The sequence below is a fragment of the Lotus japonicus genome, chromosome 1, assembly GCF_012489685.1.
Source record: "Lotus japonicus ecotype B-129 chromosome 1, LjGifu_v1.2".
In the NCBI taxonomy this organism is placed as follows: Eukaryota; Viridiplantae; Streptophyta; class Magnoliopsida; order Fabales; family Fabaceae; genus Lotus; species Lotus japonicus.
Window position 1 is genome coordinate 36,591,915 of NC_080041.1, and position 12,782 is coordinate 36,604,696.

A 12,782-nucleotide genomic window follows, 5' to 3' on the forward strand; every position below is an offset into this window, starting at 1 on the left:
TAGGGATGGCAATGGGTCTCAGACCCATATGGTACCCGCAAAAAATACCCATTACGGGTAGGGTAAAAACCTGCTAGATGGGTATGAGGTTGAGTATGGGTAATTATCCACAAAAAGTATTAGGTATGGGTGCGGATATGGGTACTATAGTACCCAACCCGCCCCATACTCGCACACACGTATTATTATTATTATTATTATTATTATTTAGTATTATATGAACAAATTAACTTAAGCTATAGCTTTCAAACTTACTTATTTTAAAAAATAGATGACTATTTAAAGTATTCATAATTATTGCTAATTTACTCCCACTTATTTTTTAAATTCGTAAGTTAATAACCTACAACTTTAGGACTATATTAAAAATCCAAACTTAAAAATTAAGTTATATCTTTCTTGCTTATTCGTTCTAAAAAAATACTTAGTTGAATGATTTTATTTGTTACGTAGATAATCTTTTGTATTTATATTAGTGTTTTTTATTTAAAACGTTAGTTGTATTTTTTGTTTTCTATTAACAAAAATAGTGAAAAATATATTTTGGTTAGCTGAATTGCGGATAATGGGCGCGGGTACGGGCATACAGGTACCAAGAGGGTACGGGACGGATATTCAAGTTGCTACCCACACGGGTATGGGGACGGGTACGAGTAATTTTTTTAAACGCAGGTATGAGGATGGGTACTATAGTACCCTACCCAGACCCTACCCATTCCCATCCCTATAGGAGGCTTAAGTAGGTGCTGCAGGGAGATGGAAAGAAGATTCGGCTGGATATGGTCTAGATTCGCTTAAAATGGTTAACCATCATATTAGTCTCTGTCTTTATGTCACCGTTTGATCTAGGTCCCTTGCCGGAAAAATTCCTCATATTTGAAAATTATTTGGAGCGGATCTTCGCCGGAGCCCGGGACTCCGGTAAGTGCTTAAATGACACGCTGACTGTGTTAAGTCAGCTGACGTGGAATAAAAAAATTATAATAAATTACATGTCACTTTATGTCTGAATAAGATTAGGGGTTGTCTAAATGACCCATGATAAAGTTTGGGTTAAATAACCCATCATCCAATCACATTGAAGATAAATGAGTTGGAAATAAATTAATAAATAAAATATAGAAATTCCAACTCACTTATCTCCAATGTGATTGGATGATGTGTTATTTAATCCAAACTTTATCATGGGTCATTTAGACAACCCGTGACCAAACAATATTTAGATTTTAGAGTTATATTTTTCTCCGTAGTTTCTATCTTCATTCAGATTATCACTTAGTTAGGCTGATAACTTCTGGTGAAGTTATGTATATCAGATATGGTTATATTCGGTATTGTACTCTGTGAATGCCCTATTGCTTTCAATAACTAAGTTTTGGCATAGTGATAGATGAGAGTTTAAGAAGGGATGCTAACTTGTACACTGGTTATCCATTAGGCGTTTAGCCACCTCTATCATCTTGTGCCTTTATAGCTGACACAACATTTTTCCCTTTATTATTGAAACACAGTATTAGAAACTCAGCGGCAATGCCCCTATTCATTGTATGGGATTAGGAAAAGTTTTGTAACATTTAACTAAGATTCAAGTAATTGGTTGATACATATAGCATCCAACTATTAATACATTCTCATTTCCTTCGTTTAAATAGTGAGAGTTCTTATTGTTTTTGTGAAGTGGAATATAGATTTGACTATGAGGTCTTTCTAAATATCACCCTCACACACTCAAGGTATGCATGAGAAAGTTTAGGAACTCAAAATTTTCAGCCCTGCAGTATGCAGGTCCAGATGTTACTTTAATATTTCATCATATATTGGATGTTAATATTGTCATTCTGCTTAAAATGAAATGATAAAACATATAACATATTCAATGGTCTGCTTAGAGTGAAATGGTTAAATATAGAACATATTGAATGCTGCAGGACAGGAGACCAACCAACAATATGTAGAGGCCTTTGCTGTAGGGCGACATATTCGTACGTCTGCTGACAAAGCTCGAAGGGTAATTGATCAAATTCGTGGGCGTCCATACGAGGAAACACTCATGATATTAGAACTCATGCCTTACCGAGCCTGTGAACCCATTCTGAAAATAGTGTTTTCAGCAGGAGCAAATGCCAGCAACAATTTGGGTTTGAGCAAGTCAAGTTTAGTTATTAGTAAAGCAGAGGTTAATGAGGGGGAAACTATGAAAAGGATGAGACCCTGAGCTCAAGGGAGGGCTTATCAGATTAAGAAGCGCTCTTGTCACATCGCCATCACAGTAAAAGGGTTACCTAGTGAGTAGTGACACTGTGGAAGCAAAAGCTGCTTAAGCCGATTTTGGAAAGAAAAAAAAGTGTGAATCTCCTTCAGCCATTACATTTGATGAAAATTTCTGCAGTTTGATATTTTGTAGTTCATTTTATACAGTGACTTTATTAACAATCTTGAGTATGTTCTGATGTTGTTACAAGTGTATGCATGTGTATCTAAGAATTGTTTGAATATTCTATTTAGTACTGAAAATCAAATGTTTTAGCATTAAATTTGAAAACAATCTATCTATCTATCTATCTATCTATCTATCTATGTATCTATCTATCTATCTATAAATCTATCTATCTATCTATAAACTATATAAAGGAAGAGTTTTTGCAGCCTTAAGGACAAATCAGTAATTCAATATATTAATGCACATGAAGTACAATTTTACCATGGATATTTGAGTCAATCTTGAAATAATTAAAATGGAACTCAATCTCAGCCGTCCATTGCCTTAATCTTTAAGGTTGTCATCTTCCGGTCTTAGCCCTCTCACATTCGCTCTAGAATTAGGATTTCTGTTTTATTTCTACCACCTCTTGAGATGCTTACGTTTTGATTCTGCAAGGCTTCAGTTTCCATTCCACCATTCATTCTTTTTCAGTAATAAGGGAACGATGAAAACCCTTATATGTCCGCTGCATCAGAGAGATAGGTTCCGGCAGAGGACTCAATTCTCCCATATGCTCCTCCGCCGCTTTTATCACCAAATCGCTGTCCACTCCTTCGCCGTAGCCAGGTTAGATCTCTGTAGGCATTCCCCCTTTTGTTGGAAGGATTGTCCCACTTTCAGAGTTTCAAGCTGTAACAAAATGTCGCCCTTCATGTTCGCCTGCGCTTGCCATGTTTCGTTTGCAATTAATGGTCGCTTGAGTTGCTATCCCTGTAACATCAACCTGCAGTGTGAATTTCCAACCGCTCTGTATTTTTTTCCTTGTTATGTGACTCCTAAACCCTGATTGAAATTTCAGCTTAATTAAATCGGCGAGGAGTTGGACATGGAGGAGCAGGTCTTTCATATGCACTGTGTTGAAGCTGCCTCGCTCTCTGCTTGATTCGCTCGAAGGTACCACCAACACGGTAGAGGAAAAAAAAATGAACAAACAATTGATTGGAAAAAGGATGATACCCCTTTGCACTCTACAGGAAGATTTATGTCTATTTTATATCCATGTAGATTCAGAGCAGGTTGATAACGCAGCACAACAGGTATGTAATTTTCAAATTCTATTAATGCCATGGTTCAACGTTTTCTTTGCCATCCGTTTCACCTTATGCGATTTCTCTTGATTCAGATACAGTTGCTTACCATGACTTCTGATACATTCATGTTTCAGCAGGCTGATCATTATTTTTGTTTTTTGAACCGTGTTGGCATACTAAACTGTTCTTTGGTTTCCCTTATTGCGGCATTGTTTATTTGTTCATAAATTTAATTTCAGCTTTCATTGTTTGTTTAATCAAATCATAATCGCAGTGTGAAGCCTGCTGCTACACAAGTAAAGAAAATGTCCAAAGTTGCTTCCAACCCAAGTTTGTTGTGTTCGATTAAGGTCTCCTATTTGATACTCACACATTGGTAAGTTTTTCTTATCTTATCTCAAAGTACATATGTTGTGTTGTTTCATGTCTCAGGTTCTCAAGAGATGAACATATCTGCATGTACACCAAACTCTACTAAACAAGGTTAATAATTTTCTTCGTAATATTTACATAATGCTAATATTTAGTCTTTAGTGATGACACTTTGAAAGGGTAGATTTTGATAGAGTATTTGGAACTATGATATCAGAGATGAACTCATATGGTAGAGTATTTAGAACTATGATCCCCTACAAAATTTTATGCTTATCCAGGTATTTTGCTGATGGGTTTCCAAATTTATTTACAAGTGATGCAGAAGAGATGTGTGGTCAACATGCTGCATTTTTGGCATCACTTAGCTCCCCAGCCAAGGCTTTGAACAATTTTCTGACATATGCCTTCAGCTTTGCAAGGATGCTGTCAAATATTCTCAACATCATTTATATGACAACTAGATGGCTTTATATGCACTAGAGAGAGTATGAGAAATATTGATGTCAAATAATTAAGAGAAAATAAAACTATCATTAATGAGTCTTTCAAGGTTTACCCAATATCCATTAGAATCATATTCAGTTTCTTAAACCTCTTCATTTTTTGCCTCAGGTCTGTATCTAATAATTTCTTTTGATAATTTTCCCTAATTTTTTTGATAATTTTATTCTGACAGATAGTAGAAAACTTGATCCTATTGCCACGCCCCTTCTTCACTGATTCGATGATAAACATGATGATGTCGTAATTGTAACTCTGCTAATGTTCTCTCTATTACCTTCTTTGGTACCTGCCTTCTGCATTATCTATTGTGCTCTCCTTTCTATTTTTTTTGTTTTGTTTCCTGTTTCTACACAACTGATTTTATGCATATTTGTTGATGAAGGTAGCCTACAATCTTATCTATTTCTTTCTTTGGTTTTGATTGATATTATAACTTTTAAATCTGAATGATGAAGGTGAGATAGATCGATTAACCTTGAGGGTGATAGCGCAGTCAATGTTGAAGCTTTCATCGATAAAGTATCATTCGTGGCTAGCAAATGTGAGAATGAAGTACTGAATCTAAAGTATAAGGTCTGCTATTCCATGTGCTTTTTATTATTTATAGGATTTCCTTCTCTTGATTTTCCTTTGTTTCCATTTGTAGCACATATATATTGGATCACTTTCTTTTGTTCTTCCCTTATTCGATGCTTCATTGTTCTGTTTGTGCTTCTCTGGGAATTTTCAGAAATTTCCAACCAAAATTGAAGTGAGTAAAACTTATTTTCCTCTGTTTTTTTGTGCAGTACATATTTTGTCTTTCTTCCCTCACTGTGTTTGTTGTTCTTCGCTGTGTTCCTTCGCAACTATTGTGTCTGAAATAGAAACCATTTGCCGCTTTACAATTCTGCAAGTGTTTCTTCTCTTTCTATGCCCCTTTCCACTTTCACCCTTAATTTCAGGTGGATAATCACTATTCTGATTTTGTCCGTTACAAACCATTTGGACTTTGGTTGCTTCTTTCACGCCGCAAATAATGCCAGGTAGAGCTTATGCTGTTAACCTCCCTTTGAACCTTCCTTCATGTCATTCCTTTGTGGAACCAAAGCACTATTTTCTCTTCTTTTATGTTTTTCTTGGCTGAATTTTTTATGGGGAGCATGTCATGTTAACATCTTACTTTTGTGGAGCTATATTATGGCATGCCATTTTTTGAAATTTTAAGTTTCATCGGTATTCTACTACTTTTATGAGTGAATTTTTTGTCTTTTATGAATTTTTTCTAACGACAACGATGTACCTTTTGCTGGAAATAGAGAGTAGAATTTTATGGAAGATGTTCCCAAAAAGCCAGGAAAATGGTTCGCCCCTCCCCTTCGCTCCTCTCATCGCATCGGATGAAGGGCTGTTATTTATTTCTTATGCTTTTGACAAACTGTTTTGTTTTTATGCTGCAATGTTGGTTATGGAACGGTGAACTTACTATTTTTTCTCTTTGTTTTACGAAATTTCACAACCACTCTGTTGGAACATGTTGCCTTGCATTTTGTCAAAACAACTGATTGTCGAAGCAGATGTCGTGGCATCTGACCTCGTGAGGCTAGGACATCTGTCCTCAGCTTGTGTTTCTGTTATGGGCCTTCTGAAGATTTGTTGAAGATATGTTTTGAGTTACTTGAGGAGCAAGTAACTATCTCAGAAGGGTTTTAGTTGTTGGGTTGTTATTTGTTGAAACAATCTTTGTCAAAAGATTGATTTCTATCTTTACTTGTGCAGTAAGAAACCGAATCTATCAAGATTGCGTTTTCAAATTGCTGTTATTGGAATCTGTTTCTTCAGCCCGTGCTAACCCTAAAGCCCATGCTACCGCTGCTGAAGTCTATAAAAGGATGAAGACCTAAAACGTGAAGTCTACCGAAGCTGATAGAGAGAGATCGTGTGTTTTAGGATTTGTTAGTGTGCTTCGTTCTTTGTTATTTGTGAATCCTCTTTGCTCACTGATTCTATAAAGCAAAGTAGGGTTCTGTGTTGTTTGATTACATTCAAACTCTGATTGTTCATTGTGTTTACCAATCACTGTGGCAGTGATTGAGAGAAAGTGAGAGGGGCTCTCATACTTAGGTTGAGATTCTAAGTAGAAATACACTGGGTAGATTAGGAAGTGAACTATGAACTGAGGTGTTCATGAGTGTCTGTAATTCCTGAATCTTGAGATAGTGGATTTCCTTTCTTTGGGTGCAAACCCTCCAGACGTAGGTGAAAGTTTTCACTGAACTGGGTTAACAACTTCTGAGTGTTATTGTTTTGTTGTTAAGTTTTGTTTATTGTTAAGCGATTGTCGAACCTCTTGTCCCAGCATCGTGTAGGACAATCGTATCAGAGGGAACCTGAATTACAATTGGCATCAGAGCAGGCACCCTGTTCTGGTTGGGTGAGCTCCAGGGAGTTTATTCAAGTTCTCATGGATAACAAGGAGGGAGGATCAGTCAATAGGCCACCCATTCTGGATGGTACTAACTATGACTACTGGAAGGTTCGCATGACAGCCTTTCTCAAATCGATTGACAACAAGACTTGGAAAGCTATTGTCAAGGGTTGGAAGCACCCCACTAAGGCTGAGGTTGAAGGCACCTCTACTACTGTTGTTGAAAAACCTGAAGAAGAATGGACCAGTGTTGAAGATGAAGCTGCACTTGGAAATTCAAAGGCTCTAAATGCTATTTTTAATGGAGTTGACAAGAATATGTTTAGGCTGATCAATACGTGTACTGTGGCAAAGGATGCTTGGGAAATTCTGAAAACTGCACATGAAGGAACTACTCGAGTGAGGATGTCAAGGCTTCAGATGCTTACTACTCAATTTGAAAATCTGATGATGACTGAAGAAGAGACTATTTCAGAATTCCACATGCGTGTCCGTGACTTGTCTAATGCTTCATTTGCTTTGGGAGAACCTATGTCAGATGAGAAGCTTGTAAGGAAGATCCTGAGATCTCTTCCTCAGAAGTTTGCTATGAAAGTCACTGCAATTGAGGAGGCTCAAGACATTGAGAACATGAAGGTTGATGAACTTATTGGCTCTTTGCAGACATTTGAGTTGAAACTGAGTGGAAAATCTGAGAAGAAGAATAAGAGTATTGCTTTTGTGTCAAACACTGATGAAGGTGATGATGAAGATTGTGAGGGTGAAAATCTGACTGAGGCTCTGGCCATGCTAGCAAGAAAATTCAACAGAGCATTGAGAAAGATTGATAAAAGAACCAGGCCTAATGTCCAGGACATGAAGTTCGATAACAAACCCAAATTTACTAATTCACAAAGGAAGACCAAAGAAGACGAAAAATCTGGTCAGAATAAAGGAGTGCAGTGTCATGAATGTGAAGGATATGGTCACATCAGATCTGAATGCGCCACTTATCTAAAGAAGCAGAAGAAAGGTATGATGGTAACTTGGTCAGATGAAGACACTGAAGATGAGGAGGAGATATCTGCAAACAAAGTCAATGCTTTCTCTGGAACTGTCTATGAGTCTGATACAAGTGATGAGGACATTACAGATGAGGAACTGGCTGAGACTTACAAGCTGCTACACATCAAGTGGGAAGAAGCATGTAAACTTGTGAGAGAAAAGCAAAGTGAGATAGAACAACTTGTCTCTCAGAATGAAAGGCTGAAAGAGCTCAGCACAAAGCTGAAGGAAGATCTGGAGGAATGGCAAAGTAAGTTTAATAATGCTGATGTTATGGAAAAGGCTAATCTAGTGTTGATTAATGCAGGACTTCAAGAGGAAGTGGCAACTCTGACAAGAAAGCTTGAAGCTACTCACAAACCTGTTAGAATGTTGAACAGTGGTTCTGATATGCTTGATGAAATTCTGAAGGAAACTAGCAAGCAAGGAGGGAGTTTGAAGGGAATTGGCTTTGACTATAGAACTGCAAAAAATCAGAAAGGTTCAAAGAAATTTGTGTCTGCTGCGAAACAAACTGAATTCAAGAAGCCTAGAAATTATCAGTTGTCAGATTCATTGCCCAGACATGTACCTCAACATGTGAAATCCCAGCTCAAGCTTGAGAAGATTGTACCTTGGAAGTGTCACTACTGTGGTAAGAATGGTCACATAAAGCCCTACTGTTACAGGTTATATGGTTATCCTCAGATGCACGATAAAAAACCTGTTCAGATGAGGAAGGAATGGAAGCCCAAGGGTGAAGTCAGATGTCAGGTAGCTTACACGTCCTTCAGAGCATCATCAAAGGAAGATTGGTATTTTGATAGTGGCTGCTCAAAGCACATGACAGGAAACAAGAGCTTCTTGCAAGATATCAGAAGTCACTCCACCAACTATGTCACTTTTGGAGATGGAGCTAAAGGAAAGATCAAGGGAGTAGGAAAGCTTGTTAGCACAGAATCTCCTAACTTGAACAATGTGTTACTTGTAAATGGCTTAACTGCCAACCTAATCAGCATAAGTCAACTGTGTGATCAAGGGTATGATGTGAAGTTCAATAAGATAGAACGTGTTGTGACCACTGACGATGAGAGAGTTGTGATGAGAGGAGTCAGATCAAAGGACAACTGTTACATGTGGACATCAGAAGAAAAAGCTCATGTTTCCAGATGTTTGTTAACTAAAGAAGATGAGGTGAATGTATGGCATCAAAGACTAGGACATCTCAACTACAGGAGCATGCAAAAGATCATTGCTGATGAAGCAATAAGGGGATTGCCCAATTTGAGCTTGGGAGAAGGAAAGCTATGTGGAGAATGTCAGATTGATAAGCAAACCAAGGTGCCACACAAGATGCTCCAGCATCAGACCACGACGAAGGTTCTGGAATTGCTTCACATGGATCTCATGGGTCCCATGCAGGTTGAAAGCTTGGGAGGAAAAAGGTATGTGTTTGTCTGTGTAGATGATTTTTCAAGGTATACATGGGTTGAATTTATGAGAGAAAAATCAGAGACTTTTGAAATATGCAAGAATTTATGTTTGAGACTTCAGAATGAGAAGGACTGTGTGATTGTAAGAATCATAAGTGATCATGGAAGAGAGTTTGAGAATTCAAAATTCTTGGAGTTCTGTGGAACTGAAGGTATTAGCCATGAATTTTCTGCCCCCATCACTCCACAGCAGAATGGAATTGTTGAAAGGAAAAATAGAACTCTCCAGGAATCAGCTAGAGTAATGTTACATGCTAAGAAGATTCCACACCAATTCTGGGCTGAAGCCATGAGTACTGCTTGTTACATACATAATAGAGTCACCATCAGGGAAGGGACATCCTCTACACAATATGAGCTATGGAAAGGTAGAAAGCCGTCTGTAAAATACTTTCACATATTTGGAAGTAAATGTTATATTCTTGCAGATCGTGATCCTAAGAGGAAGCTTGATCCTAGAAGTGATGAAGGAATTTTCATGGGGTATTCTATGAACAGCAAAGCTTATAGAGTTTTTAACTCTCGCACAAGGACCATGATGGAATCTGTGAATGTGACTGTGGATGATGAACCAAGCAAGAAGGAAGAAGCAGTTCTGAATGAAGATGATGATGGTGCTGATGTTCCAGCTAATGCTCCAGCAACCGCCCTCGACAATGAGTCAGAAACAAGTGCTGATGAAAAGGAAGACAAAGATATCACAACAAACAAAGCTCCATCAATCAGGGTTCAGAAGAATCATCCTCAAGAAAACATTATTGGTAATCTTCAAGAAGGGGTGACTACCAGATCCAGAAGTATAATTGCTCACAGTTGTTTCATCTCTAAGATAGAACCCAAGAATGTTAATGAAGCTCTCACTGATGAATACTGGATAAATGCTATGCAAGAAGAGCTAGAGCAGTTCAGAAGAAATGAAGTGTGGGAGTTAGTGCCTAGACCTGAAGAAGTAAACATCATTGGCACTAAGTGGATCTTCAAGAACAAATCAGATGAAGCTGGAACAGTCACAAGGAATAAAGCAAGGCTTGTTGCTCAAGGATATACTCAGATAGAAGGAGTTGATTTTGATGAGACCTTTGCTCCAGTAGCTAGACGGAATCTATAAGACTCTTGTTAGGTGTTGCTTGTCTTTTGAAGTTCAGACTTTATCAGATGGATGTGAAGAGTGCTTTTCTGAATGGTTATTTGAATGAAGAAGTCTATGTTGAACAACCTAAAGGATTTACAGATCCGCATCATCCAGATCATGTGTACAAGTTGAGGAAGGCCTTGTATGGTTTGAAGCAAGCACCTAGGGCTTGGTATGAAAGGTTAACTGAATTTCTTGTAAGCAATGGGTACAGCAAGGGTGGAATTGATAAAACTCTGTTTGTGAAGAATGACAGAGGTAAGCTCATGATAGCACAGATTTATGTGGATGACATTGTCTTTGGAGGAATGTCAAACTCAATGGTGGAGCATTTCGTCCGACAAATGAAATCTGAATTTGAGATGAGCCTAGTTGGTGAATTGAACTATTTTCTAGGACTACAAGTCAAACAAATGGAGGATTCTATGTTCATATCTCAGAGTAAGTATGCTAAAGGCCTAGTCAAGAAATTTGGTCTTGAAAAGGCTGGTCACAAGAGAACTCCTGCTGCTACACACATCAAGATGTCCAAAGATGAGCAAGGAGAAGATGTTGATCAAAGTCTCTATAGAAGCATGATTGGAAGCTTGTTGTATCTCACTGCTAGCAGACCAGATATCACCTTTGCAGTTGGTGTATGTGCAAGATTTCAAGCAGCTCCTAAGGCTAGTCATCTGCTACAAGTCAAGAGAATTATCAAGTACATCAATGGCACGAGTGACTATGGTATTCTCTATACTCATGATACAAATTCTTCTTTAGTTGGTTTCTGTGATGCAGATTGGGCCGGTAGTGCAGATGATAGAAAGAGCACATCTGGTGGATGTTTCTTCCTAGGGAATAATTTGATTTCATGGTTTAGCAAGAAGCAGAACTGTGTCTCATTGTCTACAGCTGAAGCAGAGTATATTGCAGCCGGAAGTAGTTGTACTCAACTCATGTGGATGAAGCAAATGTTGAAAGAGTATGATGTTGAACAGGATGTCATGACATTGTACTGCGACAATCTCAGTGCAATCAATATTTCCAAGAATCCCATACAGCATAGCAGGACCAAGCATATTGATATTAGACATCATTTCATTAGAGACTTGGTGGAGGATAAAATTGTCAACTTGGAGCATGTGACAACTGACAAGCAGTTGGCTGATATTTTCACAAAACCCCTTGATGCTATCACTTTTGAAAAATTAAGAGGAAGTCTAGGGATTTGTCTTTCTGATGCATAGCAATTAGCGTGCCCTAGTGTGTCAACGACTAGTTTATTCTTGGTCATCATTAACAGCCGTTGTGACATCAGCAGAGAGAAAGTTACTTCATGGTTCACATTTCCTATAACTACCTCCAACGGGCAAATTGTGTTCTCTCAACCGTTTGTGCATCTATCTTCTTCAAGACTCATCATCTCTGATTTGCAAATTTGTTTCATTGTTCTGTACTTTGCTTGTATTTCCTCTCGATTCGTCATGTCTCAAAGTTCAGGAAAGAAGGAATCTGTCAAGGCCAAGATTGAAAGAACTGCTAAAGGAGTCAAGTGTATGGGTTTGAAGAGTGATCCTTCTCAACCGTCTTCTGTGTCCAAGAAAGCCTCCAAGAAGATGCGATCAAGAAACCCAACGTGTAAGGTCTACAAATCACAGGTCAAGAATAGCAAAGCTCCGAATGTTCCTATCCTTGAGGATGTTCCTGACGAAGAAGAAATCAATGATGAAGATTCTCCAGTGAAATCGCCTCCTGATGTTGTGCCTGATGTTGTGGCTGATGTTGAGACAACTGGGTCTAAGGGAAGTTCTGCTCAAGAAACTCCTGGAAAGGATTCCACTTCTCATGAAAATTCAGGCTATGCTACCACGCCTAATATCTCTGTTTCATCCTCGTCGAAGGATGCTAATCCAGCCTCTGTTCAGAACATCTCTGATGATGCTTCTGATGATGTTCCTCTGACTGAGACTTTTGCTGATAGTGTTGCTGCGAGAATGAAGAAGAAAAGAAGGATTTCTTCTCCTGAGATCACACCTACTCCATCAAAGAAATCCAGACAGGCCAGTGTGAAGAGTAAGGGGAAGCAAAGGCTCCCACTGAGAAGAAGCAGAGGAAGATTCCAGTTGAAGTTGAAGACTCTGAGTCAGATGTTGAAGTCGGTGTTCAGGACATTCGATCTTCTGATAAAAAGAAGTTTTCTGGTAAGCGTGTTCCTCAGAATGTTCCTGCTGTCCCTATTGATAGAGTGTCCTTCCACTTAGAAGAGAATGTTCAGAAGTGGAAGTTTGTTTGCAAGAGAAGAATGGCCAAGGAAAGGGATGTTGGTTCTGATGTTCTTGAATGCAGAGATGTT